Genomic DNA, 16,656 nt, shown 5'->3' with positions numbered 1-16,656 from the left:
TTCAAATTCGTGAACGATTGAAAGCCTCTAGAGACCGACAGAAAAGCTACGCTGACAAGCGCAGGAAACCATTGGAGTTCTAGGTAGGCGACCGAGTCCTACTGAAGGTCTCACCCTGGAAGGGCTTGATACGCTTTGGAAAGCGTGGGAAGCTCAATCCAAGATACATAGGGCCTTTCGAGATTCTTGCGAGGATCGGTCCTGTAGCTTACAAACTCAATCTACCGCAAGAACTCAGTAACGTACATCCTACCTTCCACGTGTCAAACTTGAAAAAGTGTCTATCCGACGAGACTCTTGTTATTCCACTCAACGAGATTGAGATCAACGAGAGACTCAACTTCGTGGAGGAACCAGTAGAAATCATGGACCGAGAGGTCAAGCAAACCAAGCAAAGTCGCATCCCCATCGTGAAGGTCCGCTGGAATGCAAAGCGAGGACTTGAATACACCTGGGAACGCGAAGATAAGATGAAACACAAGTACCCACATCTGTTTCCCTAATCCACAAGTGTTTTCTTACTTTAAATTTCGGGACGAAATTCCCTCTAACGGGGGGATGATGTGACAACCCGATATTTCAACTCTTTGTAATGACCTAAAAAGTCAAGTATTGTAACCACTTTTGAATTAATAAAATTAACTTTGATAATAAAGTGTCCAAAAAGTTCTATTTTAATTCCCTCTATGTTTAAATGTCATTAAACCGGGATCTTACGTAAAAAGAACGCCCAAATCCGACTTCGTATATTGAAGTTAAGATTTTTCCAAGTTCGGCTTAGCAACAGACAGCTAAAAACTCGAATCGGAGATCGAGCGACTTTTGGACGGAATGACCTAAACGAGAATCGAAGGTCTCGACAATGGTATTTCAGCGGTGAAAAGTCTGGCAAAAACCGACGTCAGATAAAGAAGTTATGAATTTTTAAAGAAATTCCTTAATCATGTCATTTTATAATTAAATAATAAAAATAATTTCGGAATTTGCCAACGGAGTCTAAACGAAAGTTGTAGAGCGTAGTCTCACCTTCGCATGGATATAAAGACCATCGAAAACGGAGTTCGTATGAAGGAGATATGATTTTTTGAAGTTTATTAAATAAATTATATATGAAATTAATTCAAAAATCCGGTAATATCCGAGGGAGGAGTCAGCGTCCTCATCCGAGTTACGCGCTGCGTAACCTCGTACGCCCCGCGTACCCGAGGGCCTTGGTCTCGGTCCGTCCACGTCGCCCCTATGCGAAGCTACCGACCCGCCCCATCCGACCCGTCCCATCCGACCCGATCCGTCCCATCCGAAGCCGAGGCAGTCGAGGACTCGGTCATGCATGACGTACGCGTACGCGCTGCGTACGAGCGTACGCCCCGCGTACCGAGGCTTCTCAGACCCCTATAAATAGAATGCGAGGGTTTCCAGAAAAATTGCTCATTTCTTCTCATTTCTCTTGCGTTTTGCCTCGTTTTCCGTGCCCATTCAAACCCGAAGCCCTGGTCTTTTTGCTCAAGTCCCGTAGGTATATTTTAGTCCTGAGATTCCCGAGAATCCCGAGAAAAATCCGTTTCCCGAGACGAAACTCTGCCCGGTTTTCCATCTCGCTATCTTCAAACTTTCAAGTGAGTTCATACCCCTAATCAATATTTTAAATGATTTTAAATGCTTTAATGGGGGGGGGGGGGGGAGGGGAATACAAGTAGAAACAAACATGTTATTTAATCATTGATATGTATTTTATAACTGTGTTTGTCATTTAACATATTTCACATGCTACAAAATGTGATGCATGAAATGGTTTTACATCTTAAAAACACATTGTTACCAAACGTTTTACCTTTGAAATGTTTATTAAAATGACGTCAAGTCATTGTTAATTATTGTTCAAAACCCATAGATGTCTTACAAAAACCATTTTTCATTCTTGAACTAAACTATGCATATACACTTATATTCTTATATATGTATTGATGTTATAGCGTACATCTTTCATTTAGTTTCCCACACTCTTGAGTAGTAAGAGTGTACAAACCTACATGATCATCCAGTTATATTACAGTAGATTATCATAGGGATAATGTGAAGATATCAAACATTACTTCTATTACAAGGAATCACACAAGAGTCAGTTCATTCATGAGTTCTTACTAGAACCTTACCTGATACATGAGTACCTTTACATATGCTTACATGATACATGAACACATTACAAGAGTACCTTTACGTAGATACCTTTACCTGTGTATACTTGTTTATAGTGAATATTTGTATCTCAAATTGCGAGGATGATTTATTAGTACCTTCTGTGTAAATCTTCCTGCCTATCCCACAGTACCTCGGGATATCTAAGACAGGACCCTATCCCACAGTACCTCGGGATACCTAGATGGGCCTCTATCCCACAGTACCTCGGGATATACGTACGGGACTAACCATTCCGGAACCCATCTGTTAGCAACAGTGGGTGATGAACATCTACGGATGCCTACGGTTATTACTTATACTAGGAGTACCTTTACGGGGACTAACCCTTCCCTCGCCCTGCTGCTGCTACAGAGGACAATTGGACAATCTTCGGATGTTCATTAGGTTATATAAGGCACATGTTAGCACCAGTACCTCCGGCTAACATTTACTTTATTACGTATTTCCTATTACTTTATTTTGTGATACCTTTCACATAAACGATGAGTTAGACTAAGCACTTTTAGTACCAGTCAATACAAAAACTACACTTCATACTTACAAAACATTCGGGTCTTGGTAGAAGACTACACTTCATACATACAGAACATTCGGGTCTTGGTAGAAGACTACATTTCATACTTATAGAAAATAAGGGTTTTTCTAGGGATTTCATACTTACCTCAACATTTTCATTTAAAGGTTTACATGGCTTTCATAACAGATTTTCACAAACAAGGCAATGGCACTTATATACTTATGAATTCACCAGCTTAAAGCTGATACTTGCTTTCAAAATAACTTGTATTCTCAGGTCATCAGTAGACATGTACGGAGGCGAGGTTTTGAGAAGTCGGAGCAGACGAGTCTCGTCTTTTATTTTGATTGTATATTTTTGGTGTCGTATTACAATGAAAGAACACACATGTATTAAACTTTATTTATAATGCAATGGATGATGTTGTTGCTTGTTTATTATATTACACTGTTGTGATACTGTACATGACGTCCTCCACCCCTGAACGTTTCCGCCGTTCGTGATTTTTGGGGTGTGACACCGAGCGATCCAACATCGGCCTGCATACTCTGTTGATGAGATCCATGAACACTGTCGGGGCATTGGTGGGTCCGAAGGGCATCACCACAAACTCATAATGCCCATAACGAGTCCTGAACTCTGTCTTCTGGATGTCCTCATCCCGCACCCTTACCTGATGATACCCAGACCTCAAATCGAGTCAGATAACACCAAGGCAGGTACAGAACTCACAAGAAAAGTACCTACGCATAACATAATATAAGCACAATATATCAACATCAAAATAAATACATGAAAGAATACATACCTGCCACGACATCGGGCGTTGCACGGACCTCTTCTGCGGTTAACTGAAAGGCTCTCCCTCGTGCCTTCGGTGCCTCGGCCTTCACTGGCCGGCTCTCAGTAGCTCTAATGGCAGCAGGGCCAGATCCCTGAGATGCTCCCTGTGCTGATCCACGCAGCTGCGGACACTCTGCCTTCCGGTGTCCGGTCTGGTTGCAGTGAAAACATACTGCAAACCCCTTGGGGAAATCCTTGGCCATATGCCCCTCCTTGCCATATTTGTAGCAAGCCCTGCTCTGCACACCTCATCGTGACTCTTACCGCACTTACCACAAGTGCGGCCCCTCTGGTTCCCTGATCTCGAATCAGCAGGCTTGGCCCGCTTGGCTACCGGTTGAGACTGTACCGGTCGCCGATCCCTCCCCAGAGCTGGGTCTCCAGCTCTATCTCCCTCTTCCGGGCATTTGCCTGAAGCTCGGAAAATGTCCGGTACGTCGAGTTTGCCACAAACTCTCGTATATACCTCCTCAAAACGCTCAGATATTGGCTCATACGCGCCTGCTTGGAGGACACGTGCTCTGGGCAGAACATCGTCCGCTCATGAAACATCCTCGTAATCACCGTAACAGACTCAGTACCCTGCCTGAGGGTCAGAAACTCCGGGGCCAAACGCTCCCTCTCCACCTGGGGAACGTACTTATCTCGAAACATAGCAGTGAACCTCTCCCAGGCCACTGCAGCAAGCTCAGCAGGCGTATAGTGTGCCGTCACAAACTTCCACCAATCCTTTGCTCCCAAGCGAAGCTGGTTCAGCGCGAACCGAACTCTCAAATGCTCTGGAGATGAGCAAGTAAAGAAACACCCCTCTATGTCTGAAATCCACCTCATCGACGCAATCAGATCCTGGGACCCGTCAAACTCCGGTGGTTTTGTGCTACTGAACTCTCGGAACAGCAACGCATCACCACCCTGCGGCCTAGTAGCAGCTATAGCTGCAGTGGCCGCAGCAACAAAAGCCTCAGAAAGAGCAGCGTACTTCTCATCAAATGTCTCTATCAGCGTGGTCTTGATAGACCCGAACATCTCTGGTATCTCTGCCCTGATGGCCGCAGCCACCTCCTCCTGGATGATCCTAAGGATCTCCTCGTCACTTGTACCGCTGGTCCCTGGTGTGTGGCGCGTCCCAACCATGATCTCCCTCTCTCTGAAATACAACACAAGAATAAATATTAGGGATTCGCTCGAGTATGCTCACACTCGAATACTCCACCCTACTTGTCCCTTGGTACTCCGAGGATTCTTACTTGGACTGTGCACTGACCCGGTGTCTTCAGTAGACGGGCCCAATACTACCATCCACACCGCATCAGCATTCTCCCCAAGTCCTCCTCCCAGAGTCCCAAATCCCAAGTACTCTACTCTCTCTAATCATATGATACTCGCTGGCAGATCTCTCATAACCTCCTCGCTGCTACCTAAACACTCTGAAGTATTCCAAGCAGTAAGACTCCTAGACTCAGGCATCACATATCAGGCCACTCTAGTCCTAATAAGAATACCTAGTCTACTCTAGCATGCATAGCATAGCTCATCATATAACATATCACATCATATCTTATAACACTTATCGTAATGGTATTTTGGGAAATCACTGTTCGGGTGCTGGTTGTTCGTAAACATGACTCTGCTCTGTTTGTCTCGTAAGTTCTACTTTTGAAAACTTATTTTATTATCAAAAGGTCCTCAAATCCTCAGTTTGAGTTCAGATACGCCTGAAGGTGCACCCGAATCCCTCAAACCAAGGCTCTGATACCAACTTTTAAAACCATAAAAATTAAAACAATTTTTCGCATTTTCAAACACATTTTTACAAACTCGTTCATTCATAAAATGTCATAGTATCATGTCTTTGTTTCACAAAATTTCTCCCAAGATCAAAATACATAAAATCTCATGTGTGTGTACGAATCAAGCCGGCGCCTTCCCGCGGTCATCACTGGTACCTGAAACACATAACACGTAACACTGTAAGCATAAGCTTAGTGAGTTCTCCAAAATACCACTCTAACACATAATAGCCACTCGAGGCTGTAACTCTGTCGACCCTCTGGTCAATGTGTCTCAGTGGGGCCCTCCAGCCCCAACTCTCTGTGGGCCCTCTGGCCCTAACTCTAGGGACCCGAAAGTCCCAACTCTATAACTCTGAATCATGCATATCACATATCACAATAAATCACAACACATAAATAACATGCAAATACACTGGCATATAACTCTATAGGACTCTGTCACATAACTCTGTTACCACACTAGGTAAAGTATAGTGAGATGACTCACCTCAGGCGTCTCGGTAAATCTCTGAATCGATGGAAAAATATTGCCTAGCCTCCGCCTATTCACAAAAATAAATACTCTTATAAATATAACTCTCGAGACTAGACTCAACCTGCCATTGGCACCCTCAGAAGGGTAAAAGACTATTTTACCCCCCCTCTTGTTATAAGGACTCCATTGATGACCAAACCCTAAAAGTCAACAAAAGTCAACGGTCACACTTTGACCCTACTCGCCGAGTGCACCCAGGTGACTCGGCGAGTTCACACGTGTCCTCTAACTCTTTGTCTCGCTTGACACGCCGAGTCCCTCCCTATGCTCGACGAGTCATACCAGTCATGAATCATGGGGCCACCCTGACTCAACTCGCCGAGTCTCAAGAACAACTCGGCGAGTACCGCCTTGAACTCCAGTCCTCTAACCCCCTCCTGACTCACTGAGTCATCCCCCAACTCGGCAAGTCTACTCACTGAGCAATTTACGTGAAACCCTAACCCTACTCGCCGAGTCTCAAGAACAACTCGGAGAGTTCATGTCTTGCACAAACTCTACTGACCTCCTTAGGTCAGATCTGTTTCCCCAAACCATAGATCTGGCTTCCCGAAGCATGAATGTCACGTAAAGTTTGAAACTTGATGCTTGTATAACCACAACAAGGCATCAAAAGGATATTAATCCCAAAAATGGCAACCTAAGTCCAATAACCCCAAACTGATCCATAAAGCTCCAAGGGTTAAGGTCTCTGGACCTCTTTGAGTCCAGATCCAAGACACAAACTAGAAGAGGGACCATTTGCTCCACATAATCACTCTCCAAAGGGGTTAGAAAACCCTAACTCTAATGATCAACACCAAAACTAAAGGAGGTTCGAACTATTACCTCAAAATGAAGTCTCTGAACTCTGGAACTGCTTGAATCGCACCTCCTCTTTGTTCTTGCCACCTTCTTCTTGCTAAACCAAAGGTACAAGGATAAAAAAGTGACTTCTTCTCCCTCACAACGATTTGGCTCACTTAGGGTTCTCTCAAGGGACTGGTAGCCACAATGGGAGGCTATAAGTGCCCTTAAATAGGCTCCAAACCCGGGGGATTAGGGTTTCATTAAACAGCATGGACTCGCCGAGTCCGGAAGTGAACCCGAATGAACATCCGCGACCCTACTCGGTGAGTCTTGGCTCCAACTCGCCGAGTTCCTCCACAAACTCCAAAATAATTAAATAAAATAATATACCTGGGAAATCAGGATGTTACATTTTTCATTTTAAAATCTCATAATTCTCATTAAAGCATTTCACAAAAACCCCAAAGTATCAATTTATCAAAACACATATCCATAATTGTTTAGAAAAAAATCCAGGATCCTCAAAACATAATTCCATCTCGTTTGTAGAATCAAGTCGGCCCCTTCCCATGATCCTAAAAAGTACCTGAAACACATATCACACAACAAGGTAAGCACGAAGCTTAGTGAGTTCCCCAAAATACCACACACACAAATAGTTAGCCTCTAATGGCTATGTCTCGATAAGTCCCTCTGGTCATGTGTCTTAGTGAAGACCCTCTGGTCCCACAGCTCGGGTCGGACCCTCCAGTCCTGGTATCTTAGTGAGGACCCTCTGGTCTCACAACTCGGTTTGGACCCTCCGGTCCTAACTCAATAGAAGCACATAACAACATACAACGTAAATCACAAAGAAATAATGCATAATATCACAATACTTAATATAAGTACACAAGACCCTCCGGTCACAGGAATTACCACTGAAGGTAAGTATAGTGAGAATATTCACCTCGTAAAGTAAAGCAAAATATCCTGCACTCGAGCTGCTGGTCAAATCTCCGCCCCTCCATGGCCTCCAACATCCATAGTTGAACAAAACCCTAAACTCAACGGGAGTCAAGAGTCAAAAATGATCCAACTCTAAAAGTAAACGGAAGTCCACACCCAAGTCAACAGTCCATATTGACTCAACTCCCCGAGTACAACTCATGAACTCGTTGAGTCCTTCAGAACTCAGTAAATCATGAAAACCTGGCTCTACTCGCCGATTTGCTAGCCAACTCGTCGAGTCCATGCAACGTCCAAAAGATCAGGAAAACCCTAGCTGCTCATCGAGTTGTCTCATCAACTCGTCGAGTCCACTCTGAATCCGAAAACGGGTAAAACCCTCTCAACTCGTCGAGTTGTCTCATCAACTCGCCGACTCTGTCGCGCGTCCAAACCATCAGGTAAACCCTAACCGACTCGTCGATTCATCTAACCAACTCATCGAGTCTATTCAGTCCATTTCCTCATTCAGACGATTTTAGACAGAAATAAGGTCTCATACTCTTGATCTAGCCTCCTAAGGCTGAATCATCACGTAAAGCTGCAACCTTTACGTTCATGTATGGCATATAGGGCTCAAGATGCCAAAACAAGCTCCATAAAGGTCTTTGTGCTTGAATACTTTCCCAAAGCTTGATAAAGCTCGAATCTTTAGGCTCATAGGGACTCATATAGCTTAGATCTGTAGTCTCAACTTCCATGACCAACTGAACAACTCCAAAACAAAAGATGGATGGGATAAAGCCCAAAAACTCTCTAGAAAGAGATCTAAAAAAAGGAATGATCAAGGAGATAGCACTCTACCTCTAGTTGAAAGCTAGCATCAAAAGAACACTAGATCCACAACTTCTTCTCATTCCAAACCTTCTTGCTCTTCAACCCTTTTCTAAAAATGCACTTGAACACAAGATCTTTAGCCTTTCTTTCTCTCACAACAACTACAGCTTGTTTAGGGTTTCTCTCAGTGTGTCTAAATGATCAGGGAGGCGGAAATGAGGGCTTAAATGCCTTTAAATAAGGTGCAAGCCCTAAAATTAGGGTTTTCTCAATACAGACTCAACTCGTCAAGTCCAACGCTTCGACTTGATGAGTAGGCTTCCCAATCCGTGAGGCCAGCTCAGCCCCTACGTGACGAGTCGGGACCAACCAACTAGTCGAGTAGGTCGTCCAAAGTACATTATAGCTCTTAAATTTCTCATCCAGGATTCGGGGTGTTATAGTTTAGATGAAGACCACTGACTATTATAGACGGTGTCATGGAACATTGGCAAACTCGCAATATGTATGTGTTAATGAACTATGCATTCATTCAGGTACTCTATCCCTACATGGTTGCCTTTATTGACTTATATTGCGAAGGAATCTCCGAAGCAATATTGTCTACTCATTGCTTACAGTGATCTATTAGGATCAGTCCCTTGAGATCATCATTTTAGGACCAGTGTGTGAGAATAAGGGGAATGGGTAATCGAGTTATTTATTTAGTAAGAAATATATATTTAAAAAAGATTAATTATATTATTGTGGGTTGAAAACCTTATGTACTCATCAAACTCTCAATTCTAACCAACTTATTTTATTTGTATCAATTGTAGCGGTACGAAATCAGTTAGACATTGATTATTATCGGCTGAGAGATTTAAGGAGATTAAACAATTAGTGTAATAAACAGTTGTAAGGCCTGTAATAACTAATTTATGTATCAGTTATGATATCTAATGTTTTAATAGTAATGAAAAATGTTTCTTTAAAAATGTTTTGATGTAGATTTTATCTTATAAAATGTTTTGGGATAATTTTGCACTAAAGTATTCCTTTAAAGGATACCTTGTCTTAAATAAGCATAAAGAAATTTTTTTATTTGACAGCCGAAATTGGACTGTCATAGATGGTATCAAAGCATTAGTTTAAGTAAACTAGGATTTTGATAAGATATATACTTAAGCTTAGATGTTAAGTGATGATGGTGAGGTGTTTCTCTAATATATTTTAGGATGTATACCTAAATTGACACGAGTACTAGTTTACTTTAGGATACATGCCTAATTTGTTATTATGTGCTAATGTAGTTATGCCTTAGGTTGCATACTTATATTGCCAACATTGATCTAGAAAAAGGGAATTTTATGTGTACAAGATTCTAAACATATAGTTATTGTAATTGAATTGGCATGTAGTTTTTCGGTGTGATAAGGAGGATTTGTGTGTCTAACTTAAATAAAACCTTCCTTATCATAATATATACACATTATTGTGCACTGACGATTGTTTTGGTGTACAAAGCATCATGGTGAGGACACATAGCAGATTAGTAAATGGCGATCGATAGCCCGAACAACCACATGTAATTGGACGTGCATCAGAAGTCATCCCTACAGTGGAACATGTTACGATGAGGGGAGTCCAAGCTATAATACAAGTTATGTTAGAACAACAAAGGAAACGAGACAACTTATACAAGAGAATAGAGTAGAGCTTACTTCTTCGAGTGTTGAACTAAATAATGAGGAACAACCAAAAGAAGGGAGCAATTGCAGGACCATTGAACAAGATGAGCCACGAGTAGTTAGGAGGACCAAACTGGAAAGGAGATTAATAAAAATTGATGTAGGTACTAGGACTTCATGGATCCCAAGCTACCAAGTCTTTCCTATAATCCAAACCAATGACTACTATGGATTGAATCTCTAAAATAGAGATGGTATTTGAAATATATGACTGCAGAAGTAGATAGAAGATAGTTTTCGCGGTTAGACAACTGAAGACTCGAGTGTTGAGTTGGTGGAATATGCTTTCCTAGACTATTCCAAAAGGAGAAGTGATAGAGATGTCATGGAAAAAATTCCTGGAACAGCTTCAAAGGGAATACTTCTAATAAAGAGATCTCCTAGAGATCAATAACGATTTCCAGAATTTGAAGAAGGAAAGATGAGCGTTGGTGAGTATGTTGTTGATTTCATTAAGAAGATGAAATTAGTTTCATACTTGGTTCTTATTGATCTGTTAAAGATAGAGAAATTCACTAATGGTTTAACATCAGATTATGGTCTGGCATTGAAGTTAGCAATTACTTTGAAATCAACCATTTGGGGTGGCCAAGAATATGTAGATGTAGGAAGGAGACAAGGGTTTAGAAAAATTTGGGACGAGGGAGAAGAGGAAGAGCGAAGGGTTTTCAAAATCCAAAAAGAAAAGTAGGTTTTCTAAATCCATCTTTAATGAAAAGAACTTAGGAATGAGAATGGGGTAAAATGGTGTGGCAAGTGCAAGAAGAAGCACTATGGAAGACGTGACAAAATGGTGACCTACATCAAGTCCAGAAAGATTGATCAGTATGATAATGAGTGTACCTCCAACAAGAAAGTGTGTTTCGATTATGGAGAGGAAGGGTATTTCAAAAATGATTGCCCATAGAAGAAAGGAGCTACAAATCCAAACGTACAACCAAAACCCAAGGCACGAGCATTCTAGATGACCCTTGAGGCAGCAATAGAGAAAGCAAATGTCTTTTCAGGTACATTTCTAATGAGTGTACCTCCTTCATATTGACACAACATAACCAATGTGATAAGTAACCTTATTTGTACAAAACTATGTTTTGTATTACAAAAGATGGTGCTTTGATTCTCAACTTCCTTGATTGCTTGTCATCTTATGGTAACTTACCATCTGACAAGTATTCCATGATCGGTTTTCTCTAATCACTCGATTCTTCGATCATCGACACCTTTGGTAGTTCCTCTATTACTTTAGCTTGTACTACTTCCACCAAAACTTTTTTGGTTGGGTGGGAGAATGTCGATGATGCTAGCTTACTCAGTGCATCTCCTCGTTTGTTTTTTGATCTAGGTACATGCTGCAATTTAAAGTTTTTGAATTTCTTTGTTAACGCCTTTACCTTATCTACATATTACATGAGATTTTTTCTGTAAATTTCATATAAGTTGTTTGTTTGGTTAGCGACTATCATTGAATTACAAAAGAATGTATATGCTCACATCCTATTTTGATATGTAGTTGTAACCCTACAATAGGTGCTTCATATTCATATTTGTTATTTGAAGCAAGGAAGTCAAATTGTAGAGCGTATGTTATCTCCTACCCTATTGGGCTAGCTAATACGAGGCCGACTCCTGCCCCTTCAACACAAGAAGATCCATCCGAGTGTAATGTTTATTCTTCTTTTTGGGTATGTTCTGTGTCTTTATTTTTGGCATTTGGTCTGCCTATTATTGATATTTCTCTGTTACTTGTTATTTCTGTTATAAATTATTCTAGTGTTGCACTTTAATGTTGGTTCGGGGTTTGAAATTGATCTTATGTTCTCCTAGTTCCATGTCCCATTTAGCTAATCTGCCTTAATTTTTTGTTTTTAATATCATCTGCCATAGTTGGGCATTGGTTAGGACTTAAATTGTATGTGTTATGAAGTACATCGTTAATTGTCTAGCAGCATTTACTATGGACAATGGTAATTTTCCAGTGTCCGAATATCCTATTTTTTCTCCTTGTAATATACGGCTGACAAAGTATATACGCACTTATTTATCTTCTCCATCGGCTACTAACACCGCGCTTGCTCTTCACCTTGATGTTGCTAGATAAATTGTCAAAATTTCTCTTGGGATTAGTGACGTTAAGGTAGGTAGTTCCGTCAATGCTATTTTCAGCTTGTTAAAGGCTCTCTCTACTTCTTTCGTCCATCGAAAATACTTTTTATCCAATACCCTTTTTAGAGTTTTATAGAATGGTAACGCTTTAGCTGTTTATTTTTCTAAAACACGTCCTAATGCTGCTAGTTTACCATTTAGTGCTTGCACTTCCTTCGCTGTCTTTGGCGACTGTAGTTCTAGTATAGATTCTACCTTCTTTAGATTTACTTGTACCCCTTCCATTGTAATTACATGACCCATGAATTTTCCTTGCTTTGCTCCGAACAAACACTCCGTTGGATTTAACTTCATGTTCACAAGCCTTAAGTTTTTAAAGGTTTTTACGATGTCCCAAAAGAAGTAGTCGTCATTTCGACTCTTGATGACCAAGTCATCAACATATACTTATATGTTTCTACCCACTTGCAGCTCAAATACTTTGTCTGCTAATCTCTTAATGTCACTTCTGCATTCCTCAACCCAAATGGCATTTTTGTATAGCAAAATGTTCATCTATCCGTTTCGACAGAGATTTTTTCTTTGTCCCCTCTATTTATGTGTATATAGTGATATCCTTTGTAAGTGTCCAAGAAACTCTTCCATTCGTGTCCATGTAAGGAATCTATCTTCTCATATATGGATGGTAACGGATAGCAATCCTTTGGGCATGCCTTGTTTAAATCTATGAAGTGGACGCACATTATCCACTGTCCATCTTGTTTTTCTACTCATATCGAAATAAAAGGCCATGAAAGTTCTATAGTTCTAGAGTTCATGGATTGGAAAATAATCAACAGAAAGTAAATAACACATAAGTACTCCAAATTGTTCCTTTCATCAAGAAAAAGAGGTTTTATCTGCACTAAGAAGACGAGTTTGTCACAAAGACGATTACGACACCAAGATGTGTTAACATTAGGTTTTCACCCTAATGTTCAATATATATACTAATCTATAAAAATGTATCCCTTGATTGAAGGGATTGCATCTAATCTGTACTAATGATCAGATCCTTATTACGAATCTTTAACTAATATACAAAGATTATAATCAGACAACTATACTGAAGACCTGACGCTATTGAACTTGAGATGCTGGCGCTGATGAATTGTAGACGTTGACGCTGATAGATCAACATATCAAGTGTTTGACTTGTCATATCATAAGGTATGACCTTACAATATCCCCCTATCTGGTGATGTCAAAACTAAACTTCTATTGATATATAAGCGGAATGTGGAATCTTTGGGCTTGTGCTCCCTTTACAATAATAATGAAATCTTTATTTTTGCAGTTCTAACAAATATCCCCCCTAAAAATATGAATGGCAGTAGATGGCAGACAAATAGATTCGAAATAAGCTTGAATGTTGGCATCAGCTTGACTCAACTCCCCTTAGAATGTGCTTTTCCGAGTTGACTCGACTCCCCCTTAGAATGTGCTTTTCTGAGTTTTAAATGTAGCACCAGGTTCCTGGTACGTATTCCTTGTAATTTAATATTTCTTAAATAATGTATTTTGCCTTGGACTCGGCGAGTTGAAGGACCAACTCGCCGAGTAGGAGCGGGATGAGACGCAGGGTCTAAGCTTTGGACTCGGCGAGTCGGTTTCCGTACTCGGCGAGTAGGCCTTGTTTCGGCAAAAACCCTAACCCGGGTGTTTGCACCCTATTTAAACACTCTAACTCGGCCTCCCTTGTCCCTAACACTTCTAGAAGAGATGTAGAGCGAAACCCTAACCCTTTTTGTCCTTATGAGTGATTTTGGCCTCGTGAAGGAAGTTTGAAGCTTAAGAGAAGAGGTAGGAGGTGGAAGAGTGCAAGGAGGGGAAGTAGATCCAACATCTACCCTGCAAGAGGCTTCCATTCAGGTAGAAAAGTCCCTACCTTGATCACTAGTTCATTAGATCCCCTTTTTGTCCCTAATTGGTGGTTTTCAAGCCCTAAAACACCAAACTCCATGAGTTGTGCTCTATGATCCGAAAGGAATTCAGATCTAGACCTTATGGACGTATTATAAGTATAAAGTATATGTGGTTGAAGTGATTGAAGTGATTGAGGTCCCTATTAAGTGCATGACCTCATTAAGAGCTTGGATTTGCCTTTTGGAGCTTATAGGGCCATGCATGCACGTAAAGTTTGCAACTTTACGTGATAAGCATGACCTAGGAACATAGATCTATGGTTTGGAAGCGTTGCGTGTCTCAGATTTGATCTGTATGGGAAGTGGGTCGAAGGGACTCGGCGAGTCCCAAAGTGGAACTCGGCGAGTTCTATGAAGATGGTCTTAGACTCGGCGAGTTGGATGAACAACTCGGCGAGTCCTATGAAGATTGCCTGGAACTCGACGAGTTGTTCTTCAAACTCGGCGAGTCATATGAACTGTTAATGAGTAAGATGGGTTTAAGTGTAGAAGGTCCAACCCTTCGTAGTTGCACGCGGAATTAGCAATTTAACATGTAGCAATAGTCCCAGGAACCCAAATCCTCAAGATGGATGCTCTGGTGAGGATTTGGAATCGAGTAGAAGATCTGCTCGTGGGACTCGGCGAGTTGTTCTCGGACTCCGCGAGTCGAATCGTGAGTCGGTCCAATCGTCCCAAGTAGCGAGTTGTGGGTGACTCAGTGAGTGGAAGAGGGACTTGATGAGTTAGTACTGGGTTAATAGGAGAAGGACTCGGCGAGTCTGTGCCATAACTCGGCGAGTCAGTTAACTTGAAGTTGGCTTTGACCAAGGAGTTGACATTGGACCAGGGGTGGGTCAGTCATCTGACCTAATGGTATTTATGAGTGGCTAATTTATGTTATGGATTTTTAGCCTGAGGATTACCGGTGCAGCAGTCAGACGTCTAGCAACCAGACTTTCAGCAGCTACTTTTAGAGGTGAGTTTCCTTTCAGTAGGAACGGGTCTAAGGCACCAAGGCTGACCCACATAGACGATATGATAGTATCGGAGTGTGGGCAGAGCCTGTATCTCATAGTTGAGTTTGATGGTGATATATGCTAGTGTGGTAGAATTGTTTATACTCGTTGTCTCTGTGATACTTGTATGTTTTGGTTTAGTAGCTGAGTGTGGGCGAGGCCCGTATCTCTTAGGTAGCGGAGTGTGGGCGAGGCCCGTATCTCCCAGATAGCGGAGTGTGGGCGAGGCTCGTATCTCTCAGATAGCGGAGTGTGGGTGAGGCCCGTATCTCCCAGATAGCAGAGTGTGGGCGTGGCCCGTATCTCCCAGCTAGCGGAGCGTGGGCGAGGCCCGTATCTCCTAGCTGTTCATTATATGATTGTATGGTATGTGGTACGATGGGGGAAATCACTAAGCTTCGTGCTTACGGTTTTTAGTTTTGGTTTCAGGTACCTCTTCAGCGAAGGGGAAGGAGCTGGCGCAGTAGCGGCACATCATACACACACACTTTGGTTTTCCGCATTATGAGATGTTCTGGGATTGTACTCTGACATTATTATTATTTTCATGTTTTGGGTTTTCAGACACGAGATATCTTTATGAAATGATATGATCGGATGATGTTTTACTACAAATATTTTACAAGCTACTTAATCTAAATGAAATTTTTGGGCGTGAAAATTGGGTCGCTACATTCAACTTTACCAATATTTTCTCCCCCCTTTTTGACATCAACAGCTAACGCTGAACAAAATAGAGTTTCACCATGTAGCCTAGTAATATTGTGATGTCTCTTAATAACATGGGCTTAAACTATCATTCACTGATATAGTTTTGCGAGATTTCATTAGCGTGTGATGTCATACGCTGAATCATAAATCTCTTTTATTAGAACAGAAATGACAAGAGTGGATAGGCGTGTGTAATATATCACGGACAATGATATACCCATTGGCATAGATTTGGCAAGCTCTCATCAATGTATCGTACATTATGTTGAATTATAAAGCATTAAAGAAGAATATAAGGGCAAGAATAGATTTATGTGTGTGATAGCCTTTCAAACTTTTAAACTTTTATCAGCATAGACTTTCAAAATTTTATCAGTGTGTGGTTTTACACAGTGAGTCATCAATCTCTGTTAACAAGAAAAAGGAGAGAATTGATTGTTTTAGTCATGTTGAGGTGAAATCAACGTGAACATTAACATTTTAACTCATCTATAGGAAGTGATTTAAACATCAGTATCATAGAGTAAGTTGCAATCTAGAATCAGAGATTCACCGTTAATTCGCAATGGTACCATGTCTACCTCAAACCAGGAGGTCAGGGACATGAACAACCCTTTGTCATTTAAGGACCTGATAAGTATCTCTTATGCTGATGACTATGCAATCAGGGTAAGCCAGTGGATTTTGCTCAATGCTTCAGCAGAACATGA

The sequence above is a fragment of the Lactuca serriola genome, chromosome 3, assembly GCF_051521515.1.
Source record: "Lactuca serriola cultivar US96UC23 chromosome 3, Lser_US96UC23_V15, whole genome shotgun sequence".
NCBI lineage: Eukaryota > Viridiplantae > Streptophyta > Magnoliopsida > Asterales > Asteraceae > Lactuca > Lactuca serriola.
The sequence above is the reverse complement of the archived record's forward strand: the minus strand, read 5'-3'. Positions refer to the sequence as shown.